This window comes from Coturnix japonica, chromosome 20 (genome assembly GCF_001577835.2).
Source record: "Coturnix japonica isolate 7356 chromosome 20, Coturnix japonica 2.1, whole genome shotgun sequence".
Taxonomy (NCBI): Eukaryota; Metazoa; Chordata; class Aves; order Galliformes; family Phasianidae; genus Coturnix; species Coturnix japonica.
In genome coordinates, this window is record NC_029535.1 from 3664405 (window position 1) to 3686344 (window position 21940).

At 44.0% G+C, this 21940-nt stretch overlaps 1 long non-coding RNA gene across 5 annotated transcripts in view; it reads left to right on the plus strand.

The window, feature by feature from the left end:
* The window catches only part of LOC107322899, a 291000-nt gene that overhangs the window by 253812 nt on the left and 15248 nt on the right, over positions 1 to 21940 (plus strand). For all 5 annotated transcript variants that reach the window (XR_004309411.1, XR_004309413.1, XR_004309412.1 and 2 more), the window contains 4 exons: positions 2191 to 2320; positions 4698 to 4867; positions 21081 to 21376; positions 21715 to 21815. This is a non-coding gene — a long non-coding RNA (uncharacterized LOC107322899). The remainder of the gene's footprint in view (positions 1 to 2190; positions 2321 to 4697; positions 4868 to 21080; positions 21377 to 21714; positions 21816 to 21940) is intronic.

Consider the following 21940-nt stretch of genomic DNA (forward strand, 5'->3'; position numbering starts at 1 on the left):
AGCCCTGGCAATTAACATTAGCAAGCCTATTTGCATATATCTAATAATTTATGCTGCTGCTGGAAGAAGGGACTTTTGCTAAACGTTATTGATTAGGGGAGGAAAGACAGATGCTTCTATCATTGGGACATCACACTTCATTAGATAGGGCTACTAATGTGCAAGAAATAGAAGGGCATCACTGCCACAACATAGCCATCTTCCAGTGGAAGATGGGTAATGGATTTTCATATATGTATCCATTGAAACTTCTTAAATATCAAGATGCTGGATAGTGCACTTTATAGAAGTTCTGATTTTGGTTCTTATTTATGCTTTAAATATGTGTTACATTAAAAAAAAAAAAAAAAGCTGTATAATGTCAGGCTAGATTGGGGGATTTACATTAGAAGAACTTACTCAATAGCAATAATTATTTACTGTCACAACTAAAGGATTTGTAGGCTTGTGATTAATTTTACATATTACTGTGCCATTAAAATATGAAACAATACATAATAAAGTCCTGTAATCTTTCTTTGTAATTTCTTTTTTTAACCTCAGTTTTTCATTAATGTATTTTTTAAGAGAGGTTTCTGCTCTGTATCATCAACTGTGCTTTTGTCTTAGAAATTGCCTTGTAGTTGTTTGTAGGTTACTGCATTTGTTTTAAATGCTAAAACCTTGGTCAAGTCTTCTGATATTTATATTCTTTTTAGCAGAGATGATTTTAGGTTTGCTTCAGCACCCTTCAATGTGTCTCATACCTGCTGCTGTAACTGCAGATACACGAAAGTGTGCAGTCTGCTATCATAAATTCTGATTTGGCTCTCATTTATAGCTGCTTAGAGATTAGGGACAAATTCATTTAAGCCAATAGGCAGAGTGATAACTGTTTATCATATCATCGTTAGCCATCTTAGCCCTAGAAATGATAGCAGAATTAAATCTGTGCCCGCTGACTGGAGATGGTCCACATCTTAAGTGACAGAGTTGTGCTGGAAGGAAAGGCCAAGTAAAACATTTCTCTCTCCAGGTTCTGAATGGAAAAGGTGGGTGAATTTGAAAGATGTTTTCATTTTGAAGACTGAGTTATTTTGATTCATTTTAGTGTTAAATTGACACTTCATTGTAAGCTAGAAATCTTCCTAATTCATATAGGATTTCAGGACAACCTTTTATACCGAATATCTGAAATGCTGCTTTTAAAACTAAAAGGCTCTCTCTAAAAACATTGGTGAATTTTAGTGAAATCTACTCTTATCATAGCTAGATTTATTTATTCTCTGATGTTAGTTCTCTGCTTATCTCACTTTTTCCTATTTATCTGTTGCTGCGCACTAATCTGTTTTGCAGGCTGTGAATGCATGTTCCTAATGTAATTAATGTATTTTTGTGGGATCTTCTGACTTCATTTTCCTCCTATTAATGAATTCTGCATTTGATTACAAATGGGAACGGAATCAGTCCCCAGCTCCCATACAGTAATCAGACCTCAGCTCTAATGCAATAACAGCGTTAAAGAAGTCTGAGATGTTATTCACTTTTCTTTCGGTGAACATTAAGAGATCTGAAAGAAGATAATCAAATCTCAACTACATGGTTTTTGAGGGCTGGATTAACCAGTTAGAACGTCTGCTTTTCAGTGAAGTTAGTCAGTAACCATGAGATCTTGTCACTGCGAAGTTCAGAGGTTAATTGAAATCAGAGAGGCAGAACCCATTCAATTGTCCAGTTAATTACGTCCAGCTCCCTCCTCCAGTCTCCAGCCCTGGTTGCTCACTGCCTGGCTGTCACCTGGCGTGGTGGCTGTGATGTGCTGAAGGCTGAAGCTGATAACAGATGCCTTCACTGGGCAAGGGGTGCATCCCTGTATGTCATCCCCTAGCCCTGATGTTACAAGCTTTCAGCAAAAACTGTCTTTAGATTGATGGCAAATGGGCTTTACTCAGTGCGTGGCTTTAGCTGGGGTCCTGTGGGACTGATGGGGATTTCTGAGAGTGGTTTACAAGGGTGGCCTTTTTGCTGTGTTTTGCATTGGGTAGTCATGTATTATGGTTGAAATATATAATTTTTTTCTTCCTGTTTCCTCTAAAGTAGTATGAACAGTAGAATCTTGCTAATGAGTATTAAATATCAGATATTTGTTGGGCTGGGGTAACTTTCTTCAGGGTTTCTGCAGTCAGCAGTTCTCTTCTATTTACCTTACAGCAATCAGGCAAGCAAAGCAGATTTCAGAACTGGAGGAACATTAAGGTACTAAAATAGGTCCGAGTCCTGAAACCCTACCCTGGCCTGGGAAAAAAAAACACCTCCATTGTCTTCAGTGGGAGCTGCCTGGGTAAGCAGAAAAACATATGCCCACTTGGGGTACTTTTGAAGTTTTGAGCTTAAAGGTGAAAAATAACATTGAGACACGATACTCAGAGCTCGGTGGACTATGGATATCTTAAAATCTGGTACTTGGATGAGTCTAAAAGTCCCGTTTTGCATGTTTGTCCAAATAACCTGTATGATAACCTAATCTACCTGCAGGATAATGTATATATTGAGCCCAGGCTTGCAAAATGCATCCCTCTCCTTTCTTCTCACCCTTCCTGTTCTATCACAGCTGGGTTCCCAGGCACACTCAGCTTGCTCAGGGGTCCCCCTTCTTCCCTCCCCTCTGTATGACCTTTGTGCTGTGCCACCTGGGAAAGGCAGCCTGGAGTTAGGACCCAACTGTCATGTGTTGCACAAACCTGAGCCAAAACTACCCTGTATCTTGAAGTTCTATTCAGTGATTTTAATCTCCGATGTCTTTAATCTGGGTTCAAGTGAGTGTTCTCCTCCGTGCTACTTCTGCCTGTGGGTAGAAACAGAGAGCACTGCAAAATGAGGTCCTTGTTCCAATCAGAAGAAAGTATGTATAAATCACACAAATGATTCTTATGAATAATTCTCCAATATCTCGTTACTCATCCCCCAGACATAACAATGTAACAGCGCTAGTAGATATTTTCTTCTGTAAACACGTTAAAATGAAAATGAAACATCTTTGGATCTTCTCCTTTCATAAAGGCAAAAGCAGAACTCAAACTGTTGAAATCTTGTTAATGAAAACTTCTTTGAGTTTCACAGCCCGTGTAAGCTTTCTAAGAACAAACAAAAACTCTTGAAAGTGCACTCGTTCTTTTTACAGCCAGCAGCATTTTGTTTGTTTAACTAAAAACTCATTGAAATTACTCAGTTCTGCTTTATTCTGATTCAGAGTTCTCATTTTGAAATGAGACTTCATTTCTGTTGAGCAACTGAAAGTGGCCATATCCTATTCCATATACACTTGGACCTATTACTTCATAAAAGCTTCTTTTCCTGATGGGGTGACAACTTGTACACTGCACAGAACCATGCCAGGCATCCTATATATAATTTATGTGCCTGTGCCATAGGCTGAGCCCATACACCACCGAGGAGGAGAAGCTAAATCAATCACGAGTGATTTCCTGTGAAAGCCATATCACATCTACCACCCATTTGCTCTTGGCTGGCTGAGAAATGGAGCAATTTAAAGCTATTGGGTCACGCTGAAATGGGGGCAAAATCTTATCAGAGTGCAGCACACAACAGAGCTTCATTTCGTCTTCATTTCCAGAGGTCCCTGGGCTACAGCAGTTCCACATAACCCAGCAATACCTGGCATGTGTGCTGGCTTCTTGGCTGCTGGGCGGCCCCAGAGGTGGGAAAACTTGTTGGTAGAAGTGAAGGGGCTTGAACTTTTTACATCTGTCTAAAAATATTGAGGAAAATGCAATTAGTCTTCAGTTGTAATGTGGATGTGGAGATAAGCTTGAAAAACCCGAGTTTACTATGGAATATTTGATGGAAAATAAAAGTTTTCCATTCACTTCCTTAATATTTCATACAATCTTGGAAATGTTCCGTTGCCTGGCCCTCATATTTTTCAGATTATTTTCAAACCTGTCTCAAAGCCATACCCTCCTCAAATGGACCGAGCAGCTGGTTTTTTAGTTAAAATAATAATAATAAAGTGTTCAAGCACCCAGGCGTGCTGAGCATCCCATAGCTTGTTCTAGTGCAGGAGGCTCAGATACCACCCCGTGCTTGCAGGCAGATGTAACACACGGCATGTGTTCGCTGTTGGATTTTCCTATTTCTTGTTGCTTCATATAAACATGAAATTCCATATGGCGCTTTTAATGGTTGCTTGGAAATGGGAAGTCCGTCACCCCAGAGGGATGCATTGGCATTCTGCACCTGATTGCATTTCTCCCTTCTCCCCCAGAGGACGAGTCAAAGGTTATGGTTCAGAGGGGAAGGAGTTTGTCGACAGCAGGTTCTCCTCAAGCTGAGAGGAGGATTTTTTGCTTTAATAGCATGGGGTCGGTTGTGTGTGGATTTAAATTGATGTTTGAGTTTGCCTATGTGAATTTAGGAATCTGATCCAAAGTAAACTGACATGAACAAGAAAGTTAATACCGACTCCAAAATAAGTTGTCCTCATCCTAAACACTGGAAAGAGGAGTAAAGCAAAACAAACAGAAATGAAGCAGTTCCGTGCTAGGCACTTTCTTCTATCCACATCTCTCTTTTCTTTTCAACACCTGGTTAAGGAAATTAAAAATGGCTCGTCTGAACTTTAATATTTCTGAATACCTTTTGGAAAACTGAAACAACTGAAACTTTGTCAGCATCTCTTGTAATTTTGTTCTCTGCAGCGTGACATTACCGCAGTGCCACTCCGTTAGGACTGATCCAGGTGTGCAGTACAACCAGCACACAGCCCTGCTGAGAGCCCACCACGTACTTCTCTGCCTTGCTTCACCGCTTTGGTCCAAGCTCCTGAGCCAATGTCTCTGCCCCACATTCAGCTCCAAGCATTCTGAAGGTGAGTCTGTGCCACCTTGCTCAGTGTTGTGCGCTGACTGATGCTCTGTTGATTCATTACATGTCCTGGTGGGTTGTACGATAACGCTGTGCAACTTAACAGTTTCACAGTTGCATAAATCAGGTGGAAGAGGCCAAAGTCCAGAATCCCCATCATTCAGTTCTCCTAAGCAGCCTGGACCCATCTGCAGCAGGCAGGGTCACAGGGAGAGCTTTGTAGCCAAATCTGAACACTCAGAAAGCTGATGCAGCGCCCTGGGGTGCTCTGGCCTTTCAGGGCCTGCAGTGATGCTTACACAGAATGTATGGGCAGGAGACTGAGTGCCAGCATCTGCTCTTGGATCTCAGTAACTAAAGTATGACTCTGCAAGTTATTTCAATAAATCAACTCTTTGAAATTTAATGAGGGAACTGAAATCTGCCCTTGGATCTGGATGATGCTGTGTGAAACAAGGATGGCCGGTTAGCGGCAGCATTTCCAGTCCAAGTATTTAGAAATCTTGAGTCAGTCTTTCCAAATCTTAGAAATAATGAAGTATGTTTTTGAAAAGAATATTCCAGGATATGTTCAATTTCTGGTTTCTTGACTTTTTGTGTGCAATTGCTTAACTTGAGGAGTTTTTTCAACAGAAATGCATGGTTTTTAAGCTTGCTTCTAAAAGCTCAGCTCAGCTTCTGACATATTTCTGTGTTCTAGATCTAAGCTTTAACAGCAAGACCAAACATTCCCGGTGAATTTATATGTGCTAATAAATGCCAACTCCTTGCCAGATTTCATATCTCCTCCAATATGCAGTGAGTGGCAGAAGTGAAAAATAAATCTGTGACAATTCCTTCTTCTGTACTACAGGTTGGCAGAGTTTTAAGGCAAATGTAGATCATGTGCAAATTCTGTTACTCTGGTTTCATTCAAAGATAAATTTGCTGCTGTCAGCTATCCAGAAATGTCTGCTCTAGCCTTCAGATGTGACCGCTAAAAATGCAGGATATGTAGGAAATAATAGATATAGTAATCTTTTTCTTCCTTTTCCTTTTCCCTTTCCTTTCCCTTTTCCCTTTCCCTTTTCCCTTTCCTTTCCTTTTCCCTCTCCCTTTCTCTTTTCTTCCCTTTCCTTCCTTCTCTTTCCTTCTCCTTCTTTTTCCTTCCTTTCTTACTTTCTCTCTTTCTTTTTTCTTTTTCTAATTTCACTCCTGTATTTCTGTGGGATTTACTTGACTATTTTTCCTCTGTTTTAAGTTTTCATATTTTCATTTGAATACCTTTTCCTTCAATGGTGACAGCTAAAACTTTGAAAAATGAAAGTTGAGATTCATAACAATCACCTAATGGCTGAGGCCAAGGCTGTAATGAAAGCATCAGTCATCTTGAGACCTGAGATATATCCACTAGAATTAATAAACGCACTAGAATTGGCAATGAAGAGAGTTTGCCTTGTAATCAAGTTGCTCTGGACTTACGTGATTTAATTGCAAGACTGCTTTTGGGTTCCCAAGGTCTTTAAAGACTGGCTCTCTGTTCTGATGGACTGCGCCTTGTTTTCCTTTTAAAATGTGCTCTTTAAAATATGTCTGCATGGGTGTTTGCACACAGATAGACCCAGTCCAGCTCAAAGCTGGCATTACTAACACAGGCATGCAGCCTTCATCTTGGAACTTGGTCTGGAGGAGGGAGCTTACTGCTGTGTAGTATTCCCTGAAAGGAGGTGGGTGTCAGCCTCTGCTCCCAGGTAACAGTAATAGGGCAAGAGGGAATGGCCTCAAGTTATGCCCGGAGAGGTTCAGGTTGGATATTAGCAAATGTTTCTACACAGAAAGAGTAGTGATGGTTTAGTCTGCCCAGGGAGGTGGTGGAGTCACTGTCCCTGGATGTGTTTAAAAGCCACGGTGATATGGTGTTGAGGGACATGGTCAGTGGGCATGGTGGGGTGGGTGACTAGATTGGACTTGATGATCTTAGAGGTCTCTTCCAACTTCAGCAATTCTGTGATTTGAGTCCTACTGCCCACATGTATGCAGGCAGAGGTTGGTCTGCAGTGCAGGCAGATTGCTCTAGTTCTGTTGTTGGCAAAGGTAAACCTCACTTGACGTCAGTTGTAGTTCTAACTCTTTCCAGATACTGAAATCCTAACTGCTTCTTGAGTATATGAGCTTCATGGAGTTTGGTGGGGTTTGCAGGAGTCTGTCTGTTCCAAGGACCTATGCCAGTGCTTGGGAAGATTATTTTTTTTAAATGTGTATTTCAATTGTTAACAATAATTGAGATAATACTGCAAAAATCTGCGTAGCTCATTGACCTGACAGGGTGTAAACAGCTTTTTGGAAGCCTCCTGATATGAAATATTCCGGTCCCTGTATTGTTCTTGTACACGAAGTACATTGAGAGAATAAGCAATAAAATACCAGATGGATTTCCTTTGAAACATAATTACTGTCCAGGTGCAGACTCTATTTTTCATAGTCAAAGATTTCCATCATTTTAATAGGGTTCTTTTAAGTCACAGCGTCAGCGTCCCCTGGCCTGAACTGTCAGCGTGCCTGCATACAGTAAGGATGAACAAAGAATGCGGTTCACCTCTCAGTCCTCTTTGGCCACTGATGGTTTATTGTGAGGATGGCAATGGGATGCTTCTTGGTGCCTGTCCTGGCAAAGGTTTTTAACAGTGACACACCTGTACTGAGATTCATTTCTTCTTTTCACAGAGCCAAGCAAGAACGTTTATTTTAACTTATTCCCTCCCACCCCCACCACCTCTTTTCCTTGCAAGAGAGCAGAGCAATATAATAATAATAATAACAAAAGGCATAGCCAGTCTGCCCTCCCATTCTAACATGATGAGTGCCAAAACTCGGATCAAGTCTTTAAGGCAGAGTGGGAAGGCAATGAAAACAGGGGCTTCATTATAAGGCAGGGCTGTGAACTCTTTAACTCTCGCCCTGCTCCCGGATGTGACTCTTCACACTGTACACAGCTGCTGAGCGCTCCCAGTGACTGTGGGTGGTGGGTGAGGAAAGGGAAGAGGTGGGTTAGCTATGCACAATATTTCCCATAAGAAATAAAGCAATAGAGTCTCACCTCACTGCCTGTTTTTCCACATATATTGAGATGGGAATGTATTTATATAACCCTATTAAAAGCGAACACTCGGTAGCAAACTCGGTCTTTAAATAGCTACTGTTCTGCATACTCCAGTTTCCAAACTCCTCAATTTCAACTCACACCCACTTACATTCTTTTGACATATTCTTCAGGTTTTTTTTTTTTGACTTTGGGGTCAAATCCAAAACTTAGTGAAAGTAGTGGAAAGGCGCTCTCTGAATTCATTGGAATTTGGATAATACTCTCAGAGCTCAGCCACCATGGTGATAAATGCAATAAATTACATGGAAGAAAAGTTGCCTGTTTTGGGTTAGCTCTTCTTCCATGGCCACGAATGGAACCGTTGCTGTTGACCGCCATAGGAATCAGTTTTCTCTCTTGCCTGGCACTAATTACCTTACAAACCAAAGGGATATCTCTAATTTACAGATGAATAAATGGAGGTGTGGAGCCGTGATTAAGGCTGTGTGTCAGGCTGTGCATGGAGTTAGAATCAGACCCAGCTATGAGTCCATGGACCACCCAGTGGAAAAGTGGAACAGCCTCGAGCTGTTGGCTGTCCCCAGGGCTCTCCTGTGGCTACCAGCTTCCACCAATGCCAAATGAGTGGAGGGCAACCAACGTCCTCCCGTAAATGCTTGAGTGCTAATAAGTGGAGCAGCTCTTCAGAAGCATTTTGTTTTTACCACCAGCATTATTTCATCCCCCCCTTTCCCCTCCTAGCATTCATACTTTCCCTTTGACTCCTGTTATTTTGGTTCCATTCAGCAAATACATTCTTGTGCTTTTTTTTCCCCCATGTCCCTCCAGCCTCCTTAGGTTGCCTTTTTTTTTTTCTTTTCCCTTCTTTCCCTTAAAAACTTTTTTTCCTCATTCAGTGCACTAAGTGGATTTACGACCCATTTAGGCAGCTTACAGTGGCATTGCTTTTACAGTTCAGAGGCAGAAGGGCCATAAAAAGATTTACAGTTACAGCAAGAGTCGGTTGTATGGAGGTTCAAGATCCAAATTAGACAAAGGGAGCAGGGCTGTGTGAGTGGCCAGTAAAAGAAGCTCGGAAACAAAAACAACTGAAACTGCTGCTGGAGAAAGAAGGTTGGGGCAGGGGGAGAGAGGAGGAAAAGCTGCCTGTTAACTTCATGTTACTATTGCAACAGCTCTGTTAATTCTGTTATATAAAGCCCTTTTTCCTCCTTTTTTTTCCTCTCTCTCAATGTTGTTGTTGGACAGATTTCCTTTGCAAACACAGCTCTCAAACTGGAGAGCAGCAGCTTCACACAGTAGTTGAGATTCCAAGGCAGATATTCCCAGGATGCTGGCAGCTGCTTTTGCTGCTGCTGCTGAGATTCTGGGATGCAAACTCCAGAGATTAAACCTAATGGCTGAAGGGCTGGGGCCAGCCAGAGTGGAGGACTTGGGTTGCATTGCACAAGGTTAATCTGACTCTCAAACCAGAAATCAAGAAAAAGACATTATCCTGTTGTCGTTGTCCCCCCACCTTCCCCCACCATTGCAGTTTTCCTGCTGACTTCAAAAGAAACAAGACCAGGCTTGACCAAATCGATAACAAGCTGAAGCAAGGGGAGATTTGCCTCTGACATGGAGGGTACGTGTCTGGGCACATAAAGGGAGGCTGAAGCTGGAGCCTGCTGAAGGCAGAGGCCCAGCTTTTATGAGACCCAGAGCTTACGTTGTGCAGTCAGAGACAGGGATGGAGACCACTTTGGAAAGAAACTTTGCTTTAAGGCAGCCTGAAGGGATGCCATGTTTGTTTGGGCCTGCAGGTGTTTGCAGCTGAGTGGGTACAGATGACCACATCTGCTCTTTGTGGGGCTCAGGTTTGGTGTAGGCCAGCTACAGTCTAGATGCCTTGTAGTCGTACCATTGCACTGCATCTGTGCCACTAAGGGTTTTTATTTCCATGAACCTAAGTGATGAGGAATAACACCATACTGATGCAGCATTGGGCCTAGAAGCTGGTTAGGGTGCATTGGAGAAGCCCAGAGCTGTCTGCATTCACCCACAGAGAGAGTGCAGCAGGAAAACTGCTCCACCAATGCTTCCAGTAAGCCTGTGTTTGACTTATTTACTCTGCTTTGTTGGGATATTGCTGTCCTTAGGTCAGTCTATGGTGTGGAAACAAGTGTAAATAAACCATCCACATAAGAAAGCCAGTATTTCTCAGTTTACCTCTAAATGCTAATTTATTTTAGAGAGTTGGAAAGCAAGCTATTATTTTGTTTTTCTTCTCTTTGACACTGTTTTTATTCTGCTGCTCCCACTCCTAACCAGCTTCCTGTTCAAAATATCGCCTTTGGTTTCACACAGATATGGCTCTCTTCATTTCCTGAGCCCATCACGTAGCGATGCTATCAGATGGCTTTCTGGGCGCCGCTCGATCGATGCCTGTGTTTCAGAAGCTGGTGATCTGTCTATTAGTTGCCTCATTCTTGGTTTCTGTTGGCTGTCAGTGAGTTGTTCAGAGTAGCAGCAGGACTGGAGTTTGCATGTCCCAATTTCTGGTGTTTGAGCTGGTTTGAACTGGTGAAGTTCTTGATGTTGCTGGGTCTGCTGTGCCTTGTTTCCTTGTCTCCTTGTCCTTTGCTCACTCTATGCTGATGGCTCTTAGTGTTAGTTGCAGATTAGTGTTGTGGTGAGGAGGGTGCTGGGATCCTCTGTGTGAAAAAAAAAACAACTCCATATGGATCAACTTTTCATCCTTGTTCCTTGCTCCCACGTATTCTCACGCGGATGTTAATGCTCAGGTTTCAGATTATCTATAAGAGGAAAAAACTAATTGTGGTGCTTTCCCTTTCATCCATTTTAGAAGCAGTCTTTCCTTCCTCAGAAGAAAAATCTCATAAGAAGAGTGGTAGAACTTTAGAAAGATTTGGCTCGTGTTCTGCTTTTGAGTGGAGGAAGCAGCCAGCCTCAAAGTGAGACTTTGGTTGAATGTAGGAACAAAATATCACCCCAGCCCCTATTAAGATCTCACTGACAATAGCCCGATGATCATCCCTTACCCCTTTCCTCCTCCCAGCTCAATCCCCAGATGCAGCCATCCTTCTGCAAACCAGGGTTTTGCTGGCTGCTGCTTGCAGCCTGTGGTGCTGAAGAAACCCCAAGTGAGCATTCGTGCAGGACACAAATGGATTTTTGTGTCCACACTGGAGATTTGCAATGGGACACAGAACTGCTGCGATCCTGCTGTGTCTGTGCTGTTCCTCCCCTATGAACACGCCTGTGCTCTCGCTGCTTCCTCTCCCATTCTCCTTCTCCCATTCCTTTTTCAATGCGAAGGGCCTTGAACTTCTGGGAGTGACTTGACGGATGAGAGAAAGCACTGAAATGGAGAAACGAGTGTATTTTATGAGCAGTGGTTGAAATGTATTCTTCAAGTCCTATTTTTTAAGGTGAATATAGACGTGTGGACAATACAGCAATTTCTATGAAAAATTGTTACAATGGCAAACTGCATCACTTGGGGGGGAAAAAAGATTGTGAATAAATAGGCTTTTTTGATACTTACCAGATCTGTATTTCTGGTTGATTTTTCTTCTTGTTTCCTCCTTTTGTTCTTTTCTTTTGACTTCTGTGTTTATACAATACATACATATATATATGTATATATATATTCTTTTAGGAAACAGCCACAGATAGCATTTAGACTTCTTATGATTCTCTTATTCTGCTCATTTTAAAACCAAATTAGTGTTTCCAATCTGACTGGGAAAAAGCACTTTGGAAATATTAATATATATATATATATATATAAAAAAAAGCATTACTGTTGGGATTCCTTACAGAACAGCATATGCAGGGGGTGGGCCAACCACCTTCCTTCTCTGTAAAGCACAAAAAAAGACTTTTAGGGCTCCGTGTTAATGGTGTTACAGTTCAGTACAGCCAGCATCCACCGACAGGGCTCAGGTCGACAGAAAGGTGAAGTTACTTAATTTATCCGTTGCTGAAGATGTTCATTTTTCTTCCTCCTCTTGTTTTGCCTTCCACTCACCACTGAAAATGGGGACTGTGCACAACAGCCAGACATGCTCCGTGTCATTCTGCCCCATCCCCAGGTGGTGCCCCTATGATGGCAGGGCTCAGGCTGTCCAAGTGAGCTGCCCATCAGAATGACTTCTGCTTTACCCAGGAGGTTTTTGCGTGCTCTTTAAGCTGTTTTCGACTCTGTCTTGGTGTGCATAATGTGCTCCATAAACAAATAGGCTGTGTTTTTGTAACTGGGTCAGTGTGAGTGGAGTTGTGGGACATGGGGAGGAAGCAATGGGACCAGGAACAGGAGTGGAAGCAGAAGCAGCTTCAGACCCAGAGCTCTGCAGGGAAGCAAAGTATGGATTGCTGCCGGAACAAATGCAGAGCCCTTTGGGAAACAGCTCCAAGCGCTCAGGAAAAATCGGGGAACAAAGAGAGAAGGGAAGACACACATAATGTCAGATGTGCAGGAAAGGTGTTTGTCAGGGTCAGGTAGCTTCAACCAGGGCTTGTGCGTGCTTCCACATTGCCTGTGAGCAATGGGGATGTCTGTGGATGTAAAGTAAAAGAGGTATAGTGGAAGAAAAAAGGGGGGGGAAAGGTATATTTGCTTGAAAATAGTAAATCTCCAAATGTGGTCCAACTTTTGGGGCTGGGATGAGGATCTTCAAAAAGGCATTTAATGTGGTTGACAGTCCATGAGGCCTCATCAAGGCACGGTGTTGTGTTAGAGAGATCAATGTCTGGAAAATACCTGGGTCTGTTTCCTCCCAGATTGATCTGCCTGACTTTATGGCTCTTGGGCTTGTTTATTAAGTTTTACCTTTTCATTTAAGTCATCACTAAAGAAGAGGAGGAAAAAAGGAACACATTCTGTTCGCAAAAAAAAAGGGATGAGAAAAAAAAGATCATGTTTTCACACTTTGATTTCTCCAGGAATTTCTGTCACTGGTCCTTTTTTTCTTCCAGAAATGACTGTGTTCAGCTTTGATTTAGAGCAGTTATTAGCAAGCTGCAGTTCCCAAACCTGCAGGCGGCACCCAAGAGCACTGAATGGGACCTCACGGCTACCTGTTTTCATCGGCCAGATTTTGACCTCAGTCACCTTAGGAAGCTTTGCTGGCTGATGTAGACAAGAATCTGGTCCTGTATTTTAGTAAAATGAGGAAATGAGTTTCTTTCTCCGTACAGTTGGCGATGTGATTTTTCAGTGGTCAGTGAAAGGCTTTTTGGGTACTGCTTTAGGAGCAGGCGTGGGTGTAGGACCAAAGGGGTGTAGGACTGGGGAGCTGCAATCTGCCCTCACTGCCAGCAGCAGGAAAATGGCTCAGGGGTGAACTGAAGCAGAATGTGCAGTTCCGGGGATATAACAGTGATACAGTAGATAGGATATCCTGCCAAAATGCTGCCTAAGTAGCCATTAATGGACATCTGAGTTTTGTTAAATAATTAATGCGTCTCTTGTATTTTTTCCTTATAGATCTTTAAAGGAATTTAGTTTCTATTCCTTTGTGTTTAGTTTCTGTTCCCTGAAATGCTGCTTTTGATCCTATCTTATCAAGCATTTATAGATACTGTCTGTATGGCAGTTTTCTAATGGCAGCTCATGATTGTCACAGTCAGAAACCATTTATCCCATCATGTAAGGAAGGAGATACCCCCGTTCTCTTGGTGCTGTTGGGACACCAAGGCATAACCTGCCAAAGTGGATTTGCCAAAGGTGAGCCACGGGTCTGTATAATAGGCGAGAATAAGTCTTGTTCTTTGACCAGCAAAAAGAAAAGCTCAAACAGAGCTTTCAAAACTAGAGAATGAGCCATTCTGAGTAGTAGAACTTAGTCTATCCATGAAAAATGCCTGTTCTGATATTGTCTGTCCCAAACCATCAGCAGGTCTCTCTTTGCAAAATGCTGCATTGCAGAAATCTGAGGGAAGCAACGTGTCATGGAAGTACCAGTAAGAACCAATCCCCAGAACAGAACTGGTCCTCTTAAAATTCTCCCTTGGTGTTTCTGCCACTGGGCTGGCTGCCCTCAATGACTGGCTCTCTAATTCCTCCCCACGCCTGAACACGTGTTGAATTTCACCACCTTTCTCCAAAGCCCCGGCTATCAGTGAGAGAGCACACTGGTTGCCATACAGCAGCTTGCATCTCCTTATCACCAGCCATTTTCCCTGACCACTTTGGCTTCAGCCTGCACTTCTCAAAGGGCAAGAAACCAATATAATCCTAGTATTAGTGGCTAGATCAAACTCTTCCCAAAGGCCGGGGAGTAAGCAGAGCTGAGTCCTTGGTTTGGCCGTTGCTGGATGTGGTGGATAGTCACTGAGTGCAGCTGCAGATGTGGGTGGATCCAGGACATGGAGGAGACACAGGGTGCAGTGCTTGGTGCTCCTGTACACTGCAGGTGGGGCACGGGCAAGGGGTGAGCTGAGCTCCAATGGCCTGTTCTCTGAACAAACCCAAACCTCTCTGCGTATCCGCTGAGGACAAGGTGTTTTTCCTCTTCTGAAGCACAAAGGAAGGAAATGTATCTTCAGGAAATGTTTATTTTACCGCTGGATTGTCCGAAGCAAAGTTCAACAATACCCGGAAAAAAAAAATCCCCAGAAATTTAATATAAAAATAAGAGGGGCTATTGACAAAATGTCCCACTTTTATGAGTTAGTGTGCAGCGATGCTCTATAGCACTGCCAGCAGCTGAGTGTGCAGCCAGGACAACCTGACCCAGGGCAGCCAGGTCCCTGTCCTCATCCTCCCAGCTCTCCCCATGCCTCAGGGCAGCGTTAGCAAGCAGCACTGAAGCACTTCTCAAAGCAATTGCTGGTGTTGGAGGGAGAGATGCTTAACACCTCACCCAGAGCAGGAACCTAGCCCTAAACATGCACCAAGCCTCCTTCGTCCTGCAGGCCATGGGAGATGTGTTAGACATGCTTCTTTGGAATATTATGGCTGTACTCCCCCTACTTATTTCCCACCCTTATTTTATTTTTCCTTGGCTTGGGGAGCTGGGGAGGAAATCTCGCATGCAGCTGGACTGTGGAAATGAAACCTGTGAGATTTAATGCCTGGACTAAGGATGAAGGAGTTAAAATGAAAATAAAAAAGAAATATTTAATTTAGTTCTCTAAAACAGAGCTCTGCCCCATCCCCTCCTCCCACGCATGCCACACCGACACCCCACCACAGAACACAAAACCCTGGCTTATTGCACAAGCCCAGCCCAGCGTGTCCCTGCCGTCTGCCGCAGACCTATAACCCCCTGCTCCTCCAGGCTGGCTCCAGCCTGCTCTGCTCTGAGCCTGAGCTGGCTCAAAGAGGCATGGAGAGAGGCTTCCACAGAAACCTCTAAATGGGCTTTAATGTCTCCCCACCGTAGGATTCCCGGAATTAATTTGCGTCTGGCTTTTGAAATCAGGGACACTGTGTTAAAGAAGATGGATGCCCCTAAGAAGTATTGAAAAGAATGAAGGGATGATAGGGGTGGTTTGTTTAGTAAGCCCAGCTACGGATGTAGAGCAGTAAATGTGGCTGGCTGATTGAGATCAGATTTTTTTCTTCTTTTCCAGTGGCAACACCCACGTAGCTTATTTATTTATTTTCCCCTTTCACTTCAAGGCATCTCACAACAGCACAGTATTTTATAAATCGCTGTGATTATAAATCTAGAAGGATGGCATTCTTGGTTTCCTCAGAGGCCAGGATTCCATACCCACAGGAGACGGGTGGGAGAGGTAGCCAGCAAGCTTTCTATATTATTGCACTGAATTGCAGGGACTGGTTTTGGCTTACGCTGCATGGGGGAACGCAAAGTCTGCACAGAGCATCTCCATTTACTGCTTCCTCTGCATGCAGCCAAGGCTGTATTGCTTACAGTCCCTGTGCAGTTACTGGAGAGGGAGAGATGCTGTGCCTGCTTTTGCAGCTATTTCCCCCTCCCTGCTGCTAGGATGTGGCCCAAAAAGTTTAGAAGCACTTTGTGTAACTGCAAAGCTGGTGTGAGCCTCAGGGCTGGGCCAGCTCCTTCCTCCCCTTGTAGTGCTGTGCCTTCAGCACCTGCACAAAGTGAAGCAGCCCCTTGCTTTCTCTTGAAAGGCAACAGTGGCTTTCGGAGACCTCTGGAGATGTAGACAGCAAGTAGAGATCACTGCAGCACAAGTCGGGTTGTGCAGCAGTTTGGAAGTGTTCTTCTACAGGGCAGAAGTGGAGTTTTAGAAGTCGGAGACTTAGTTTGCATTCTTTCCGTGGGTCAGGAGGTCAGCTGTGAGGTAAGAGGTGGGTTTAGATTTAGAGTCATCTCTGAGCTTTGAAAGAAAAAATAAATAACTCAAGGTGTTTGATTTTGGTGCTTTGCTTCATCTCGCTGCCTCGGGAACAGTGGGAGGGCAGCCTGCGGTGTTGGGGCAGCCCCACACCATCTCTGGTCCATCCCTCCCCTTCCTATCACTCACCTCCTCCCCAGCCCGGCCAAAGTCAAATATAAACTTTCCTAAAACGAACACAAGATTCATTCCGCTTGACCAAGTCTGACTTCCCAGAAAATAAACAGCCATGGCAGAGCCGACCAGCCCCCTCCTTCCGCTGCTGCCCTCCTCCCGAGGGGCGATCAGTGGGCTGGGAGCGATGCTGTGCTCCTGCGATGGAGAGGCATTGCTGAGGGCAGGAAGCTGACCTAAGGGACTTCCCAGGGTCCACTGCAAAATAGCAGTGTTGCTGAAAGCCTTCATTTTCTCAGCTCTGGTTTCTTTTTCGGTCTCTGTTGTGCCCTGGCTAGCCGGGCTCAGCTGTTTCCCTGCCCTGATGATACATCAGAAGGAACCAGGTCAGTAGCACATGTCAGTGCTGTTCTGAGAAGAGGGTTCTTCAGAGATCAGCATTTAACTAACCCGAATGGGGCAATGGCTGATTCCCTTCTCTCATTTTTCTTGTTCCGATCACCCTTTGTTTTCTTTCTGTGCTTTTACCAAAAGAGTGCCAAGTCTGGGATGCTTCCTCCCTCGGTGCCTGGCACCGTGTTTGAGGCAGCTCTGTGGTGCAGCTGCCCTAAAGCCACAGCCGTGACCTCTTGCACTTGAAGTCCATTAGTTCTTCATGCCTCCCAGCCCCACGGGCACTCCCTGCTCACCGGGTAATTCCTCGGACATTTGTTCTGGGAGCACTGTGTGTGTGTGCAGGTGTTGCCTGCGGTGCTAAAACGATTCCCTCTCCATACCATGGGAAAGAAACAAGCGTAGACAAAATAATAAATACACCTGTACAGGGCTGACTCCTTTTCCTTACCAGGCAGTAGCTGTTTTGGGACCGAGGTCAGAGTTATCTGATACGTCCCGGATCCCCTTCTCCTGCACTTGTCATCTTCTCCTGCTCTTGATGTTTATCTGTCCCTCCTTCCCCAGGACAGGTATCTTTGATCTTGGCTGCTCTCAGTGCTAAGCAGTCTCCCTTGCAATGGGAGAATGAGCTTCTGATCCCCTCTAATCCCAAAACATCCCGTGCAATTGCATGCGTCTCTCACTGTCTTCCTCCTGCCAGCAGCACTTCTATGTCTTTTTTCTATTTTATATATATATATATATGTGTGTGTGTGTAAAAGAGGGAAAAAAAAAGCAAACATACCAAACCTGCTCTTATTGGGGAAAACCAGAGCAGTCCCCTATGCAGCGCTAACAGCTGGAGGTACACGGAGCTGAACTCAGCGCTGCAGCTCGCGCTGCTTTGTCTGAGCTGATACACACAGGCATCTTGATGAGGACTAATGTAATTAATGAAGATCAGCCGCCACTTCTGTTAATTGAGAATCTGCTGCTAACGGTGACTTTTAAAAAGTTTAAAAAATGGAAAGTTAGGAGCAACACCTTTCCCTCCCCATCTGCTATTTTCCACTATAAGCATTATCTATTCTAGCCAGAACAGATAAATTGTCAGGCCCCTCTGTTTTTCCTTTTCACTGTTTTATCTCCTAAGCAACTTTATTTGGTACAAGACAAATAATCTGAATTCCTGAAGGCAGAAACAAGGAGTGGGAGTCCGGGAAACTGGCTGCTGATCTAATGCAGTTTTTTTTGCAAGTGTGGTTATGGTTAGAGGCTCTAAATATGGCCCCATGTTACTGTACACACGGCGACTGCACCCTGTGTGTCAATGTCTGAGTCACAGCCGTTTAATTTACTGACAAAAACATGTTTTACTACTCTCAGCTGTGAGAAGCCAATAGAGCTGGGAGTGAATGAGCTGAGCTGGCGGCACCGGTCTCTATCAACCCCAGCCTCGGGCTCACTGCTCATCCAGGGCTTGCTGTCATCTTCTACCTTCATCTCTGTGTTCTTTTTGACTTCTGAACAGACTAGGTCTTAACATTGCTGACAGAAGCTAAAAGATGAGGCCAATATAATGCTTCTCTCCTTTTTTTCCCCCCTCCAATCACCAATATTCACAAAGGAGAGCATTCCTGCACTGTACACATTCATCCAAACCTTTTCTATTGACTGACTCACACAGCAAGAGTTATTAATGGAAAGTATTAAATGAATCTGGTTTAATATTTGGTAAATAGGAGGTGTCTTCTTTTCTTGGTGCTCGAGTTTGTGTTCCAGATGTCTGTGTTTGCGTTATTTATATTAATCTATTTCATGGGCTGCTTAATAATAGCAGCAATTAAGATAATAACAATAAATACTAATAATACCGAGCTCTCCTGCTTTTCATCAAAGGGAGGTCAAGGCTCAAGGGTGTACCTCTGGGAGTGCTATAATGTAGATCTGATCTCCTCCCGGTATTTCTTTTTGTGGGAAGTCAGGAGTATCATGCAAAGATCAAATCACCCGTGTTTTGGCCTCTGGAATGTCTCTTAGGCATTATAAATGCCAGCGAGAAACATAAAATTGGAAGGAAAACAAACACCAGGACATTGAAAAATGTAACCACAAATACTGACCTATTTGTTGATTGTTGGGTTTGTTGTTGTTGTTGTTTTTCCTCTTATTTAGCAGAATGCTATTAATATTATAATTAAAGCTACTTTGTAGCCCTGAGGACTGAGCGCCTGGCTCTCATTAGAGCTGGATCAGCAGTATATGGTGGAAAAAAAGGACAAGAGAGGGGATAGCCAAGAGGAGAACACAAGAGGGCACAGTGGCACCTGTGGTGCACTTGGTGCTTACCGGGCTTTGGAAACGCAGAAGGAAACTTAGGTCTATGTATGCGTGATGTAAGTAATTAAGGCCATCGTGTTCATTTATTGGAATGATAAAAATGGGATTTTACCAGAACTATTTTTTGGTTAGTTATGAGGGTCAAAGGTTAAATGTGTTGACTGTGTCATCTGAGGGCAGAACTTGTGTGCTCTGTGTGACAGCATTAACCTGGGCAGCCTCCAGGACAGCAGCCTGCTGCTGCTTTTCTGACCCACTCTGCTGTCTCATAGTAAAGGAACCCAGTTCTGTGACTTAAGAAGTAAGGGGTATCGATGCCACTTCTCATCTTCTGCTCAAGGAAGATATTTCTGCAAAGCATTGGACATGGTGGAGCGGCAGTGATGTGGGGAAAGGTAAGAGGTGTTGGTTGTGCAATCACTTCAGCAGCAGGTTGCAGACCAGCCCTTGGCTATGGGAACTGTGCTTGAACCCTCTGAATGCTGTAACGCATGACCCGATACTCCTTGACAATTACAAATGAACAGCCACCTTTCTTCCTTTTTTTTCTCCCCCTACTTTTTTGTTGCAAAGAACTCCTCACTGTCAGGTCCCTAGCACACACATTAATAACACACACACTTCTCCCACCCCAACCTGCCCACAGTGGTCCCTGCCCTCCCAGATGTCCATCAGTCTGTCACTGTACAGAGCTGCGAGAGGAAGATGTAGATACTGCACTGCACGTGAAAAAGTAAAGAAAGAAGATCATTAACATCTTAATATCCCATCCTGACATCTCACAAATTATTTTAGGCTTCGTAGCCAATGTAAACAGGTTTGTTTTCAACTCCCCTAATTGCCTGCTAATTGAGAGCAGATGCAGGCCTTAACTTTCAGCAGATAAAGAACAGCTTCTTCTCCAGGGTTCCTCATCTATCATGAGGTCTCTGATGTGTGCCTGTGAGCTCCCCAGGTTAGCAGTGCTGAGGCAGAGAGGGATCAGAGCTGCTCATCTTGGAACTGCGGAGAGGTGGGAGGGAAGGCAGAGCTGTGGGGTTCATCGGTAACATCATCATCATCATTATTGTTTCATTTTGTACTTCAGTGTGCTTCCTACAACAGTGTAGGTTTCCTTCTTGGGAGCTGGGGGGAGTTCTCCGAATTATAGATGGGCTTCTTGTTACGATAGAAATCACTGGGTTTATGAAAAATGCATTGCTGTCATATTCCATTATCTACTTCCTCCTGTGCTGAGATTCTGTAGCTTGCGAGTCATTAGACTCTTTCTCAGAATTCCTTTGAAATAATCCTTTCAAAAAACACCATTCATTGGGTACGACCCCAGAGAGATACTGTCTGGAACTAAAGCTCTCTTTTAGTTCTGTGAGGGAGACCTGTAACAACAAGATAAGTGCACGTGTATTCCAAATAATGTCTGGAGTTCTCTCCCTCCCATTCAATACAACGGGAGCCTGCAGTTGAAAAGGTAGAATTTTGCTTTGTAAATGTAGGAGAAAATTTAGTTCAGATATGTAGGTAAATTTGCATTTGGTAGTGATTTAACGTTCCATGGTCTGTTTTAGTTCCAACTTAAATATTACATTAAAACCAGCAATAAAAAGAAGAAAAAAAAAGACCGTGCTAACTGCTGGGCTTGGAATGAGCGGAGATGATTTTGTTCTTGCTGTCAGCTGCCTTTTGCTCTCCTCTTCATTCAGCGAGTCAGCAGCGGTGACGAAGTGGCAGCCTGCAGGTCTTTCTTCGGGGCTGTTTTTGCAAATGAAAGCAGCTCCTGGTGTTCTCCATATCACTTACAAGGTGCCTGTGAATATGAAAGTTCACGTATCTGGCCCTGAAAATGCGGTGAGGGTTAGTGGTTCTGTGGGGGGGAGAGGCCCTGTGTGTGGGGAGGCTGCGTGGGTTGGTGCCACCTGGGTTCAGAAGGTCAAAAAAAAGGATAATTTAAATCTATTCTTTTTATTTTTTAAAGAGGCAGTAAGAAACCAGCTTGATGGTTTGTGGATCATAAAGGAATAAGGATAAAAAAAAAAAATAAAGAGGGAAGAATTCACATCCCGGCATCAGTCAGAAATACCTGAAAGCACCTGGCAACTGTGCTGCGAAGGGATGCTCTACCCCAGGGCCACAAAACCTTCAGCTTTCCACTGTGATCACTTTATGAAGCCCATCACAGCCACGAAGCCCACTTTCCCTCCTGAGGCCTCACTGTGGGCACAGAGTCACCCCACCATCACCATCGCTCCCTGGACTGCTGCCATAAAGCTGGTGAGTCCCGGCCTCACGGCGACGCAGGCAGTTTAATAGGAGGGCAGGGGGCCTGCAGTTGGTAGCACGAGGCATAGCAGAGTAAAGCAGCGGTCCATTAAATCAGCGCACTGGGGCCGAGGCATTTACAGTCACACAGTCAGATGTTTCCAGTAATTATTTCCCCATAGCATTTTTATTAGGTGCTCCATAAATAACGTTCACTGCCATGATCCTCTCATGGTCTGTACAAAGAGAGAAGAAAAAAAAAAAAAAAAGGAAAAAATTAATAATAATGGAGGAGAGAAATATAATTTGCTTTGCCTTCAGCTGGATTTGGGGTTAATGTTGTCTTTCAGCCCTACTGAAGCTGATGTGAGTTTGGAAAACAGCAGCAGATTCGTTCTTTGAAGACCAAATGTAATTCCCTGTCACCATCACGAGACTAACACAATGTGAGGTGAGTTCCTATTTGAGATTTGGATGGTGTTCTGGGCAGTTTGATCTGGTGCTTCATCTAGCAGTCAGCAGCTCTGCCCATGGCAGGGGGCTGGAAGTAGGTGACCTTTGAGGGCCTTTCCAACC